Source organism: Chrysoperla carnea, chromosome 5, assembly GCF_905475395.1.
Source record: "Chrysoperla carnea chromosome 5, inChrCarn1.1, whole genome shotgun sequence".
Classification (NCBI taxonomy): domain Eukaryota; kingdom Metazoa; phylum Arthropoda; class Insecta; order Neuroptera; family Chrysopidae; genus Chrysoperla; species Chrysoperla carnea.
The window spans coordinates 66,011,305-66,025,618 of record NC_058341.1 but is presented as its reverse complement, the minus strand read 5'-3'; the positions used below and the strand labels follow the sequence as shown (position 1 = coordinate 66,025,618).

General features: G+C 28.7%; 1 protein-coding gene across 2 annotated transcripts in view; it reads left to right on the top strand.

Annotated features, from left to right (window-relative positions):
- The window catches only part of LOC123300846 (PTB domain-containing adapter protein ced-6-like), a 146,968-nt gene that overhangs the window by 105,802 nt on the left and 26,852 nt on the right, over positions 1-14,314 (top strand). Inside the window, exon 1 of one of the 2 annotated variants that reach the window (XM_044883498.1) lies at positions 5,867-5,996. The exons of the other annotated variant lie outside the window; for it this stretch is intronic. The gene's annotated coding sequence lies outside the window, so the exon portion shown is untranslated. Of the gene's footprint in view, positions 1-5,866; positions 5,997-14,314 lie in introns of those variants that run through there. 2 annotated transcript variants of the gene reach the window in all.

Genomic DNA, 14,314 nt, shown 5'->3' with positions numbered 1-14,314 from the left:
TGTTTGTGATTAATCAAACACTCAATCAAAAATCTGCAAGTAAATTGGTAAAAATTTTATTATAAAATGGTAAAATATACAGTATGTCTCAGAACTCCTTATCCGCCCTTTAATATCTATCTTCTTAGCACAGACGCTGCCAACGTTATATTCAGAATAGTATATCTGCATTTACACTTGGGTGGATACAAAAGTCTCATCAAAGTTTTCCTTTTTAACCCATATGAAAAAACATCATATCTTGCCATTATAAATTGTTTGCAGAAATTTTAACACATTTACATTATTTTTAAGTTTGATGATGAATTTTGTTATAAAACTTCATGACTGTAGATCAAAACAAAAACAAAAATTTTGATATCTGTCTTGGTTTTCGAAATATCGGAAGCTGAATAATTAAACAAAATTTTCAATTTTTAATATTTTGAAAATTACTCCATATATCGAAAAATTTTATTATTACTTTTCATCATATTGTCAAGTTATAACATAATTCGCCATCAAAATTGAAAATATATATTTTTTTAATTTTTGTCCCCACTACCGTTCTCATACATTCTTAATTAGACGGCCACAACGGTTTGTTTTTTTTTCACAATAATTTATTAAGGTTTTAACTTTAAATAGTTTTTTTTATAATTTCCACCGACTAGTTTTGGAAATTTGAAACATCCATCTACCGGTTTACCGTAAAACCAATGCTAAATATGCCTACTTTTGAAGTGATTTATTTATTTAAAAAAAAAAAAAAAACGGGCCATGATGATCATGGCAAAGATTAAAAGCTTTGAATTTCAAAAAAAAAAATTCTTAACGCAGGAGCTGCGTTAACAAAGCGAGTTCCCTCAGAGATTGAAAAAAATAACACATTTTGCTTTAAATCAAATTTTATTGCATTTTTAGTTTTTCAAGAATTTTTATTTCGGAAACTAAGCGTCTAGAGAGTACTTTTTTGCTTAAAATTGATCAAAAATTACAAAAATATTTTTTATTTGGAAGAAATTCAAAATTTTGTACTTAGCGCAGCTCCCCAACCCTTGTTTATCTGTCGATTTTTATCATTAACGAACTTGACTTTTTAAATATCAAAACCCTTTTTGATACCAAATTTTATTCAAATCGGACTTAAATTGCGACCGCTTGCTAATATTAACAGGGTTGATTCGAAGCATCTTTGGAAAACCGAATTGAATTCTTCAAAAATCTTTTCAAGTATAATCCTAGTTATTTGAATTAGTAGCCTTCATAAAATTTATCATAAAAACTACTTTCATTGCTTTTATTGCATTTATCAATGATTTTAATAGTTGTCAAGGTCCCCAGACATAAGACTGCGTGCGTGCAACATATGATCTGTGAAAATATTCATATAATCCTGATGTACCAATATTTCCCTGGTACCAATGTTACTACATACATGATATATGAATAATTGTTATTTAAACAGGTATCTTTTTAGGGGGAAAATTTAAATAAACTATTTGAAAATTTCACAAAAATAACGAATTATTCATTTTAAAATTGTTTTGGTTATGTTTTTATATGCTGAGGACTTTTTTGAATTTTTTTCCCTATTGTCTAACTAAGACATAGCTGCGCAGGCTTTAACTATGTTATACTGTTTAGGGCTTTTAACAAGAAAGGTATATTCCGAAGTGCTTAGTTTAAATACAGAGTGTCTACCTGTTTAGAATCTAAATAGAAAATAGTTTACTGTTGTTAAAAGGATTACAAGAGGAATTTTAATTTACTATACACATGCCAATGATAAGGTTTGGGAGTGGGAATTATTTTGTTTGGTTAGTCATTCATCTCTGAATTTCTTCGAGGATTACTTTGGATTGAAAAAGTAAAAAGTTAATTTTTTTGTTAATTAATAATGGAAAAGACCATTGCTTTTCAGTCTATAAAAAGAATTAAATTTATATTACCTTATTTTATTTTTTCCCAGATAAATGGTTGAACTTTAAAAAAATAACTAGCTTTTGACCACGGCTTCACTCGTGATGATGAGTCATTTCAATGTATTCCATACATGATTCATTTAATGAATTATTGCCCATTTGAAACCCGCTTCATCCCGCTTTTCCTCGCTTATAGGAGAAAGAATTTTTAAAATCGATTAAGAAGTGAACTCAAAAATGATGGTTTATATATATTTTCATACAAACTTTAATCCCCTATTTCATCCTTTTAGGGGAAGAATTTCGAAAAATCCTTTCTTATGTGACACTTACAGTATAAAATCAATATCTTCTCGAAATTTCAAACTTCTATCATTAGCGATTTTGGCGGGGCGTTGATATATCAGTCTCAACATTGCCTATTCCCTTTTCAGATAATTTCCCCCTCTGAAATGTTTCTGATTTTAAATGATATACAAAAAGAATCATTAAAAAAAAAAAAAATCATCAAAATCGGAGCTATTATTGAGTACTCCCGAGTAAAAACATTCATTGATGCGACTATAAATCGGTAACGAATTGACATACAAACATGTTTGAATAATCCAAATTGTGGTTATTAAAGATAAATTGAATAAGTGTCTAAAATTAAGAAGTCTTCCACCTCTTCTCTTTGCGCACAGAATAACTATTTTCTCCCTGAATAACATCGCAAAATTGTATTAACTTCCGACCTTTTTTTATCTGAAACTACCTGTCGACTGAACTAACACGAGACATGGTTAGTGGTTAACTATAAAATTCGTATTGTTTGAATGAAAAGGTATACTTTTAAAGCACCTTGCTCTTTTGTTGAGTTAAATAGCAATAAAGTACAGCTAACAGATGATAGATATTCTGTTCTGATGACAACATATGATCATTATAAAATGCCTTTTGATCATACACAATACATAGGACATAGACTAGTGTAGTTGTATAGAATGTAGATGTAGAGTAGTGTCAGTCAGTGGGACATGCATACATTTAACTTTAACAGTATGTTAACTTAACAAAATAACCCCACTGTACGTACCACCAGCACTACAAACTAGTACCAACAGTCAGCACCGGTGTACACTGTACACTGTACAATGTGGATGTACAATCTACTATGTACGGTGTTGTATATACCGTGCGCATACCGTGTCTATCCGATCTGTATTGTAGACAGTGTGGTCTATTTAAATTGCGTCATTGGGCAAATACAAAATGTAGTAATTTTAGACGAAAAATTTATCTATATTAAGTTAGCGGACCACTTTTCGTATTTTCCAACTTTTCTATACTGGGAATTTGCCGTTTTTTATTCGTGAAATTTTTAATTTTTTCGCTCAATTACTTTTTAAAACTAACCAATTACCTCCGATGTTGGCACGCTTAAAATCTTTTGACGCTCAGTCTATGTAATTATAATGTCAATGGTTAAAACACATACAAAAATTTATTTGTTGATGAGTCGTGTGTTTAACTATAGTATTTTTCTCAGAAACATAAATAATAATAAACAATTTTGATTAAAATGATTTGGGGTTTTCAAAATTTATGTTTAAATAAATTAAAATATATATATATATATATATATACTAGCTGTTTCCCGCCCGCTTTGCGTGGCGTAAAATATACCCGCTTTTCTGGGCAACATCCCCACTTGCACCCCTCCCTCCACATTTCCTTGCGTTGGATAATAGTTTTGTAATGTACACGTCATGCTCTTTTATTTGATACCCCACTTAGGTATATTTGTAAATATTCGATATTTCCTTCCCACTTTCTCGCTACACCTTTCTACCCTCCGAAGGTTAAAAAAATTTCTAAATGTAATTTAAAACATTCTGACCAAGTTTTGAACTATTAAAAGCCATAATTTAAAAATATGAATTTTTTATTCATGAACACCCCCGCAACCCCCCTTGTGGGTGGAATTTCGTAAAATCCGTTCTTAGCTGACCTCTGCATGGCAAAAGGAATATTCCTGCCAAATTTCAAGTCTCTAGGTCTTATAGTTCCAGAGATATCGTGATGAGTGACTATCTATATAGATCTATAGAAAGTCTCCTATATATATATAGATAGATATATATTAAAATTAAAGCATTTTTAGGAGTTGGTTCGTTTCATTAGTTGGTTCGCTAATTAAATGTTATAAAGTAAGTGTTTCTTGAAAAACCATCTTGGTTTTCTTGAAAAGTAATTGAGCAAAAAAATTATAAATTTCACGAATAATTTACGAATAAAAAACGGTAAATTACCAATATAAAAGAATTGAGAAATTCTTAAAGTGGTCCGCTAAATTTTTATTAAGCCACCACTTTGTTTTCAAAAAGTAATTGAGCGAAAAAATAAAAAATTTCACGAAAAAAAAAAAACGTCAAATTCCCGGTACAAAAAAATTGGGAATTTGGAATAGTGTATTTTCAAAAATAATTGAGCGAAAAAAGTTACAAATTTCACGAACAATTCACGAATAAAAAATGGCAAATTCCCAGATGGAAAAGCTGGAAAATTCGAAAAGTGATCCGCTCAAGGTGAAAAATGTGTAAAATGAGGAATTTTACACATTTTAGCGCCAACTAGACCCATGTTGCTCATTTACAAACTCGACCTCATATTTTACGTCCTGAATACGTTATTAAATTTCAGCTCGATATATCTTTTCGTTTTTGAGTTATCGTGTTGACAGACTGACAGACTGACGGACAGACAACCGGAAATGGACTAATTAGGTGATTTTATGAATACCAATATCAAAATTTTTTTCGTAGCATCAATATTTTTAAGCGTTACAAACTTGGGACTAAAGTTAATATATATACATATATACCTTGTGTCCTAGGATAGAGGTAACTATACATGTAATTTTTCATTTTAAGAAAAAAGTCATTCTGTATACAAAATTTTGCTTATTCTGAAAAGTATGTAGGAGTATTTAAAACTTTTAAATAATTTACAGGGTAGCCAAAAAATTGAAATCACAATTTTCTTTTTGGTAAACGACCGCTCCTTTTTATGAGTTGACAAAATGTTGCTCGCAATTACCAATTATTACTGTATACAAAATATCAAGAAGATCCGTGTATTTTAATTATAGCATCATTTTTATTTGAAAAAGAAAACAATAATTAATTAATTAAAATGTACTATTCCAGAGTGTAGTTTCTTTGTGGACTAGGTTAGAAAATTAAAAAGAATATTTATTTTCTCGGATAAAACATTCTCTAAGAATGGAATTGTAAAAGGTGGAAAGATCTTCTTGAAATTCAGTCATGAATTTGAATCTGGAGTCATAATTGTTAATTTCACCAAAAAAAAAAAAAAATAGTGATACCAAATTTTTTGCTACCCTGTACATTAGTAAGAAGTTTTAAATATTCCTACATACTTTTCAGAATAAGAAACATTTTTTTGTAAAGAATGATTTTTTGTAAATGCAAAATAAGAAAATTTACAAGTATAGTTACCTCTATCCGGGGACACCTGTATGGTATAAAAATGAAAATTCATCGTAGTTGCTCAAACAGCCGAACTACTTGAATAGTATCTCAATTTCAATGAACCACTCTGTATATAAATAACAAAATTGAATGTACTGAAAAATTCATTATTATTATTATTATCATTCTCATAGAAGACGTAAAGAGGGAGTAGAACATATAACTGGCTCGTGCATGTTCGCGACATCGCCATCTCCAGCTGATCGTAACCACAACATAATACCTCTAATTCAACACTAAACAGTCCTTCTTTAATATTAGTCAAGAGTACAAGAGTAGAGTATGTACATGGATTGATTTAATACCTTTGTTTTTTTTATTCATTCAACTCGGACAATAAAAATTATTATTTTTTTACTTCCAAAAAATGATGAATTATTAATTAAAAGTGTTATTGTTTTTAAATTTTTATTATTTATTAATTAGTTTTTAAAAAAACAATTTCTTTAAAATAAAATACTAATTTTTTTTAAGTCTATTGTTAAGTGAAACATTTCTCTTCTTGTGTGCTGTTTTTTGTTTAGTTTTTTTTTTATAGTTACTTACCACATCACAAACGGTAATTATTTTCTTTATTACATTTCAAAGAGTTTCTCTAATTTATTGTGAAAATTAATTTAATTTATGAAAAAAATTGTGTTTTGCGACGAATGTTGAAAATAGTGTCTTGTTTTGTTGTTTTTTCATAAATGTTATTTTTGTGTTATGTACAGTTATGTAAAAAAAAATTCACATAAAAAAATATTTATTTTATTGAAATTGATTTCCCGCATTATTTGCTGTTTGGTTGAGTGTTTGTGTATTTTTTAATTAAGATGAGGGTTTTCACTTTAAAACAATGCGCTTTGTTTAATTAGATACGCAATTTTTAATTGTAGTTTTTTTTTTTGTCTTTGCATTCAAGGACTGTTGTAGAAGGAGAAAACATTGTAATTTTATTCACGATGCATTTCAAATTTATTTTAATATAATCTTTGCCTTTCACATCGTAGCCCTAAGTTTTGTCGAAATTTTGTTTGTGGTTTTTGTAAATTTTATACATTTTTGTTGATAGAGGTAGGTTTCTATATTACCATAAATAAAGTAAATTTAGGAAACATTACTCGAAAAATAATTATCCAAATGTAATAAAATTTGACATGCTCCATCTGAATAATAAAATGAAGGGCCAGACGATGAATTTTTAAGGGAAAAAACCTTTTTATTTCCAAAAAGTTTACTCCTTTCTCCATTTTTAAACTTATTTGATGTATGGCTTTGATAACATTTGGATAACTTACAATTTAATTTTAGGTTCTTATATCTTACGGATGGTAATGTAGAAACCTATAATTGCCATCTCCAATACTCTCAATAAAATAAAAGATTTCGATTTAAATTTTCCAAACCTTGTTTTTAAAACTTACATAAGGTTTTTTAAATGTAAGTGTTATGTCATGATCTCAAATGGAATTTGCATGAAGTTTTACTTTTCATCGAAATTTCTAATAACCTTTTATTTTCGTTAAAGTCTGTAAAATTGGTACACCGTAAAACATGGGAAAGTTCAGGGAAAGAAACTTGTTTTGATTTAGAAAGCATTTCTAGGCTATTCAATTTAGACAATTTAGAAATAATTAACAGTTGCGTTAAGAGGTTCTATTGCTTTTCTATGTTTCATTTCGTTGGCTTTTTTGAAATGTGCATGGGTTTTTGCATAACAGATTAGCCCAAATATGATTTGCAGTATTTTCTAGTTCAAAAATGTAAAAACATGAAATTAATAAATTTCAATAATAGCTCAGGCGCTGATAGAGCTTTTGAAGACTTTGAGAAGTTCAACTTGAAATATAAGTTACAGAAGTATATGTTTTATTCACTGTAAAATGAAGATTGCCGCAAATTTATCGAGCTATCGGATATTAAAATAATATTAAGAACATAAAATTTTAAATTGAAAATTCCTTAAATACTTTTCGATTTGATGTATCAAAAAAAATGGGACTTCATAATTTCTTTAAATTTTGATAATTTTTTGTTAAAATTAAAATGTATTAAATTTCCAAAATAAATCTAATTGTAATCAGAAACTGCAATTTACCTGTCGTCTGACAATTTTTTCTCAGTGCACAGAAGCTAGCAGTCAATTCTAGCCCACAAATTTTTCTCCTCTCATGTATATACGAAACTCCCGGTACATTATTATCAATTTAAAAAAAAAAAAAAAAAAAACCAAAATATTATTGAAATAATAAATTTTAATGAGTTTACACTAAATAATAATAAGTTTTAAAAAGGTTCTAGTTTCTAAAGTTGTGAAAAAACCTTTTATAGGTACTCCTCGTTTGTATGGAATTGATTTTTCGACACTCATCTGCACGAATCCCGTTATTCCATACTTGCCTATAAAAAAGGTTTGTACTACTTTAAAAACTAGAAACTTTTTAAGATTTATTTTATTATTTAAAAGTAAAAACTCATAAAAGTTTAATATTTGCAGTGATAAGACTTCAATTTAAAAAGCCCGCCGTCAAAATTTGTAAATGTACAGTGAGTGCGACATGATGTGCGATTTTGAAAATGCTTTAAAACAAAAACCTATTAGTTTTTCATAGTAAATTTACATTACTTATTAAAGGATGTTCAAACATTATTTTATAATTTTGATAAGCTCAAAAATTTAATTGTGAGCCTCGTTTTGCAGCTTTTAAAATGGCTTTTTTGGAGTTTTTCCAAACATTAAACTGTTAATATCTCGAAAACGAAGAAGTTTACGAAAAAATCACAAAGAGCCTTTTTGTCGTTAAATAACCCATAGAATCTAGTAGTAACTTTTTCTCGATTCAAAAAAATGTCATTTAACTGTTTCTGTGGAGGGAGGGAGGGGTATGCAAAAATTGGACCAAAGGGGTTTCTGGCTAGATCCAGAATATTAATCTATAAGCTTTTATGATCAAGAATCAATTGACAAAATGCGGTACTCATATTTTGCACACTCAACCCCATCCAGAGCCTGCACTATTTGTTAAACGCATTTATTGTTTTTTTTTTTGAACGAAATGCAAGATTACAATGTGATTAACATTAAATGAATCAGTCCACTAAATAAAATGAATCATACACGTATAGATAGATATATAGCTACCTAAGCTTTTGTGGTTAATTGTTTTTATGATTTTCTTCTACGCATCAACATTTTGTACAATTGTTGATTGATTTACTCCAAGGCAGTCCAGTCAAGTTTATGTTTTTGTGTGTTAATTGATTCTAATAACAATGACCCCTTCTTTTATTTAAATGAAAATACCTACTTTATTATTGTGAGTTTTCCTCCCGCAGTTTTATTTATTATACAATTCATACTTTTACCTTAAGTATTTTCCAAGAATTCTTCAAAAAATTTAATTATTCGATCACAAAAACAACTTTTTGTATTGCAATGTTTTTGATTATGTAATAACATTTTTTTTAACAAATATTTATCAATGTTTGAGACTGAATAACTGATGAGTAGACAATTTAACCGCGATAAATTATTCAGAACAAAAAAGCCAATAAAAAAAAAAAGATGAAATAATTGATGTCAAAAGAATTCAGGTCTATTGTCATAATTCGATTACTTTCAACTTCCAAACTATACTGATAGACTAGTTTGAAGAAATTATTGTCTTATATATTTAAACGAGCAATTCTATTTATATATCAACGATCTTGGAAATGGCTCCAACGATTTTCATGAAAATGAGTATGTAGGGGTTTTTTGGGGCGATAAGTCGATCTAACAAGGTTTCATTTTAAAAAAACGTCGTTTTATTCCTTTTTTCATGAAAAACTGAAACATACATCGCAAAATATGACTCTTCCTGACATCTATTGGTGTATATCGTAGTTAATGAAATAAAATACATTACCGGGACATTCAAATTGGTATTTGTGTGGAGACATTTAAAACGGTCTTCTATTAGTGATAAAATTTGTGTCTTTTAAGAATATCGGTCATCCAGATATTAATGTTTATCCAGTCAATTTAAACATCCAAAGGTTCAATCAGAGAAAAAATATAAAAAGTACTCATCCATCCGAGATGTGAAAAAAAATTTACTCGGGGCCAAAGGTCAAAAACTGGGTTTTTTGTGATTTTCACCTAAACGGTAAGTTTTATCATAAAATGAGTTCAGGCAAAAATTGTAGATCAGATACTTTTTAATACTTTTTCCCTAAGAGGAGCCACCGTTTCTGAGATATATAACGATTCAAAAAGTTGGACGAGTTGTAATCGTTAAATGATTTAATGAATGGACATATAATTCTATGGATTACATTGAAAAATTAATAATTTTTTCCAACAAATTTAAATCAGTGAATTTATGCGAATTTACATATAAAAATATTATTTACTTATACAATTTCGTATCTTATTTTCACAATTTCTAATGCAACAAGTTTAATTAATTGCTATATTTCAATAATTTTAACTAAGCATTTACTATACCATTTACACATGTAAAGAATTGAAAGTTAGTCATAACAGCCACCTTTGCCACAAAATCATCCACTGCAAGCACTGGCGTCGATTTGATTCTCCCTACCATGACTACGCACCCAACGGATATATGCAAGTAAAAATTGTACATATGTAAGTTACGCTGACCGATAGAAAAATATTTTTACTTGTATTACAGCTTCAGTGATGTATGTGGTGTACTTATATATACATATTATGACGATTGCAACTCTTCTAACTTTTTGAATCGTTATATATCAGAAATGGTGACTTTTAGGAAAAAAAAGTATTGAGGCAGTTTTTATTTCGCGGAAACTAATTTTATAATACAACTTACCGTTTTACTGAAAATCACAAAAAACCCGTTATTGTGACCTTCGATCCCGCGTAAATTTTTTTCCACGTCTCGGATCGATGAAGACTTTTTAGATTTCATTCACGGTGGTGTTTTTTAACAATACTAACGAATTTCAGCCAGATACGAATTTTTTTACCCTCACACATATTTTTTATTTAATTTGATCGGATAATGTAGCAAGTAAATATTTTATGGTTTAAGAAAATTTAACAAATACTTATTTTCTTAACTTAAGGTTGTTGTCTCGCTATGGGCATAGTGTCAGAAGGTTGTAATTTTTATACCATGTATATATATGAAACATATCTAGATATACTTTAAGTTTATTATACCATGTATATACAAAATGGTCCATTTTAATCGCCACCTGTTACAAAATGACCTCAACAAAAATTGTAGAGCTTTATGGGGGAATGGTTTGTTCTGACATCAGATAGGACCTAGTTCTCCGGGTTGCTTTAGTAGTCAATTTAGATTAAGAGATGAAATAGCACATTAAATTAGAAAGTTGATCTTCATAATAAAACTAACAATTTTTATTTTAAACATTTTTTCAAAAATCACTCTTAGCGTGTATACATGGTGAGCCATTTTAATCAATACACCTAAATATCTCGTTTTGTAGTTAACCAATCAAAAATAACTTTTAAAAAAGTGTAGAGTTTGATGAGGAATATCATGTTTTGACATCAGATTGGACCTAGTTTTTCGGGTTTCTTTAATAACAAATTTAGATTCTGAATGGTAGGAGATAGAATAACACTTTAAATAAGAAAGTTGATCCTTATAAAAACAAACAGTTTTAATTTTTTGTTTTAAACATTTCTTCGAAAAACTTCAGCTTTCGGAGGAAATGCGACTTAAAAATATGCCATTATTGCATTTAATCGAAAGAAAACACGCGAACAGAAAAATGGTTGCAAAAAGTTTCAATAGAGGACATTGGCTTGTATCAATAAACTTTAAACGTATTTTCTTTCGATTAAATGTAATAATGATATAATTTCAAGTCGTTTTTCCTTCAAAAGCCAACAATTTTCGAATAAATGTTTTAAATCTATCTCTTACCGCCTAGTATCTAAATTAACTAAAGAAATCTGAAGAACTGGATTCAATCTGATATCAGAACATGATGTCTCCCATCAAACTCTGCAACTTTTGTTAAAATATTTTTTGATTGGTTAATTACAAAAAGTACTTTTGCGATTTTTTCACTAGATGGTTAGTTTTTGAAATAAAAAGACTTGAAAAATTAAAAAAATATTCGATTTTAAGAAAAATGTGTTATTTTTTATTCTCTTAGGGAATTCGCTCAGCTAACGTAGCTTCTGCGCTACGATTTTTTAAAATTATGATAAACCTATTTTGGACATTAGTCAGTCATACTAAAAATTACAGTAGTTTTGGAAATTTAAATGTTTCGCTACGTTGCTTGCAAAAATAAGAGGATATTTAAAATTGCTTACACTGCATCAATTTTGATGCGCTTCAATAAACTTATTTTTGACTTCTTATGGTTTACTTTAATTTTAATGAGAGATATGACGGTGTGACGAGCAAAAATAATACAATAAATGGACTTATTTCGAACTGCAAGTTATAATTACCGGTAAGAATGTAACCGGAAATGAGACTTACATTTATGGATTTAATTACAATAGGGTATTCTACTATTTTTACAAGTACTTCAAAATGTTGATTTTGCTAATAAAAAGCCACCAAAAAATTATTTCGCAAAAATACAAACGCTTTCTTGCCAAAAACTTTAATTAAAATTTAAACCTTTTTTAAACTGTCAAAAACGCGGGCATCTGATTATAATAAATATAAATACTGATTATCTATGGATATATTATACCCAACTGTCTACACTGAATTAACTGATGGTCTATGGCTCATACCGATATGACATCACAGCAGGGCTTGCCCGCGTTTTAGGTCACGTGATATACAGTTTAAAAATTATGATTTTTAATTTTAATATTTTAAAAGAAAACTGTGCTTTTTGACTCGAAATCAGAATATTTAAGTATATTTTTACATAAACTTTCAAATTTCATAATTTTTGACTAACGATAATACCCTATTTTTGTCTTTAAGATGATAAAAATTCAAACAAAAATTTTTTAAAAAAATCTTCCAAATAAAATTCTCCTTTTAATTTAACGACTTACCCAAAAATTGTGCCTTCTAATGGCATTAATCTCTCTCTCTCTCTTCGTTTTATTAATATTTAAGTATCATTTTCGAAAAATTTTCTTTTATGCTTTATCCAAATTATTGTGATTTTTATATAATAAATCTAAGCATCGTAATGTATTTAATACAACAAATTAGAAATTTAAGCCCGAAAAAGTTTCTATCTTGGTCTCTCCCCTAGACGTTTTTAGTTAAACATGTAGACAGTTCATACCTTTCTTTCGAAATTGCCAACTTAAAGTATTATGAATTTAAATAAGTAAACTTAAATATTATGGAAGAAGCAAACAAAAGCATTTATTTATTTATACCATGTATATGTGTAATATACAAGGTATACTAAGTTTAGTCCCAAGTTTGTAACGCTTAAAAACATTGATGCTACGAACAAAATTTGGATAAAGGTGTTCATTAAATCACCTAATTAATCCATTTACGGTTGTCCATCTGTCTGTCAATACAATAACTCAAAAACGAGAAAAAATATCAAGCTTAGCGTGCTCAGGACGTAAAAATTGAGATCAAGTTCGTAAAGGAGTAACATAGGTAAAGGTCTTCCTACGGACACATCTTGTAAACCATTAAAGATAAAACAAAAGTTTAAATGTAAAAAATGTTCCTTATAAAATAAACAACTTTTGTTTCAAACAATTATTCAAAAACATCACTGTTTATAAGTGAGGGCATAAATTAGCTAAGAGAGACTCTTCTTCAGGCATGGGCGAAACGATTAGAGAAACTGAGATAGGTAGTAGAATCTTATACCCATCTCCGTTCCTCCTCTGTGAGCAACGCGGACTTGGATAAAGAGACACACAATAAAGTTATATATAAAACAATGGTGACTTCGGCTTAAAATAACTCGCTCATGCCTGAAGAAGAGTCTCTCTTAGCTAATTTATGCCCTCACTTATAAACAGTGATGTTTTTGAATAATTGTTTGAAACAAAAGTTGTTTATTTTATAAGGAACATTTTTTACATTTAAACTTTTAGAACTAATAGTAATGAGATAGGTAGAAAAAATTAAAAAATGTTGTCTTTCTGTTTTACTCGTATTTTTGGTTGTCACTGGGAGGTTATCACTGGCTTACTTGTATGTTAGTTACAGAAGTTTGAGGGACTTCCCTGGGCCACGTTTGCCCATCCTGCTCTACTCCATATAAACACTGCAATCTTTTTCTCGGTCTCATAAAATGATGAAAAATTGAGAATTGCCACTTTGCAGATATGCATAAATCAATTATTTTAATAAAAACCTTATATAATTACATTAAAATTCTAAAAATTTTTCATGTCGCTTTTCTACAGTGTGTCGCATTTTCAATGAATACACCCCCATATTTTCGTTATTTATTAGAATATTGATTTGAATGTGTGCTCAGTCATACAGGTTGATGAGTCACATTTTTTAAGATACTTAACCGAATTCTGAACTTTAAACTCTGCTTACTACAAATTGAAAAATAGGGTCGATTCTTTATATTTTACTTTAGAGTTTGAGATATCGAACAAAGTTATTCGAAACATTCGTTAAGAATATTTTTTATACCCATTTACCGATTTTCATGACAAAATTCGCATTTTTAAGTTTTTCATTATTTTGGTCTTTACTCAAAATTATTACAAGTTATTAAAATTTTTATTAATTTTTAACTATAATTATTATTTTTTTCGATATCTCTAATGCTAAGCAAAATATAATCGGCTCTATTTGTCAATTTGTATCAGGCTGAGTTTAAAGTTCAGATTTATGGGTTTAATTACATTATTGGTTAAAAAAAATAATTACCCGTCACCTTGTACGACTGTACAAACATTCATATCTATATTCCTAT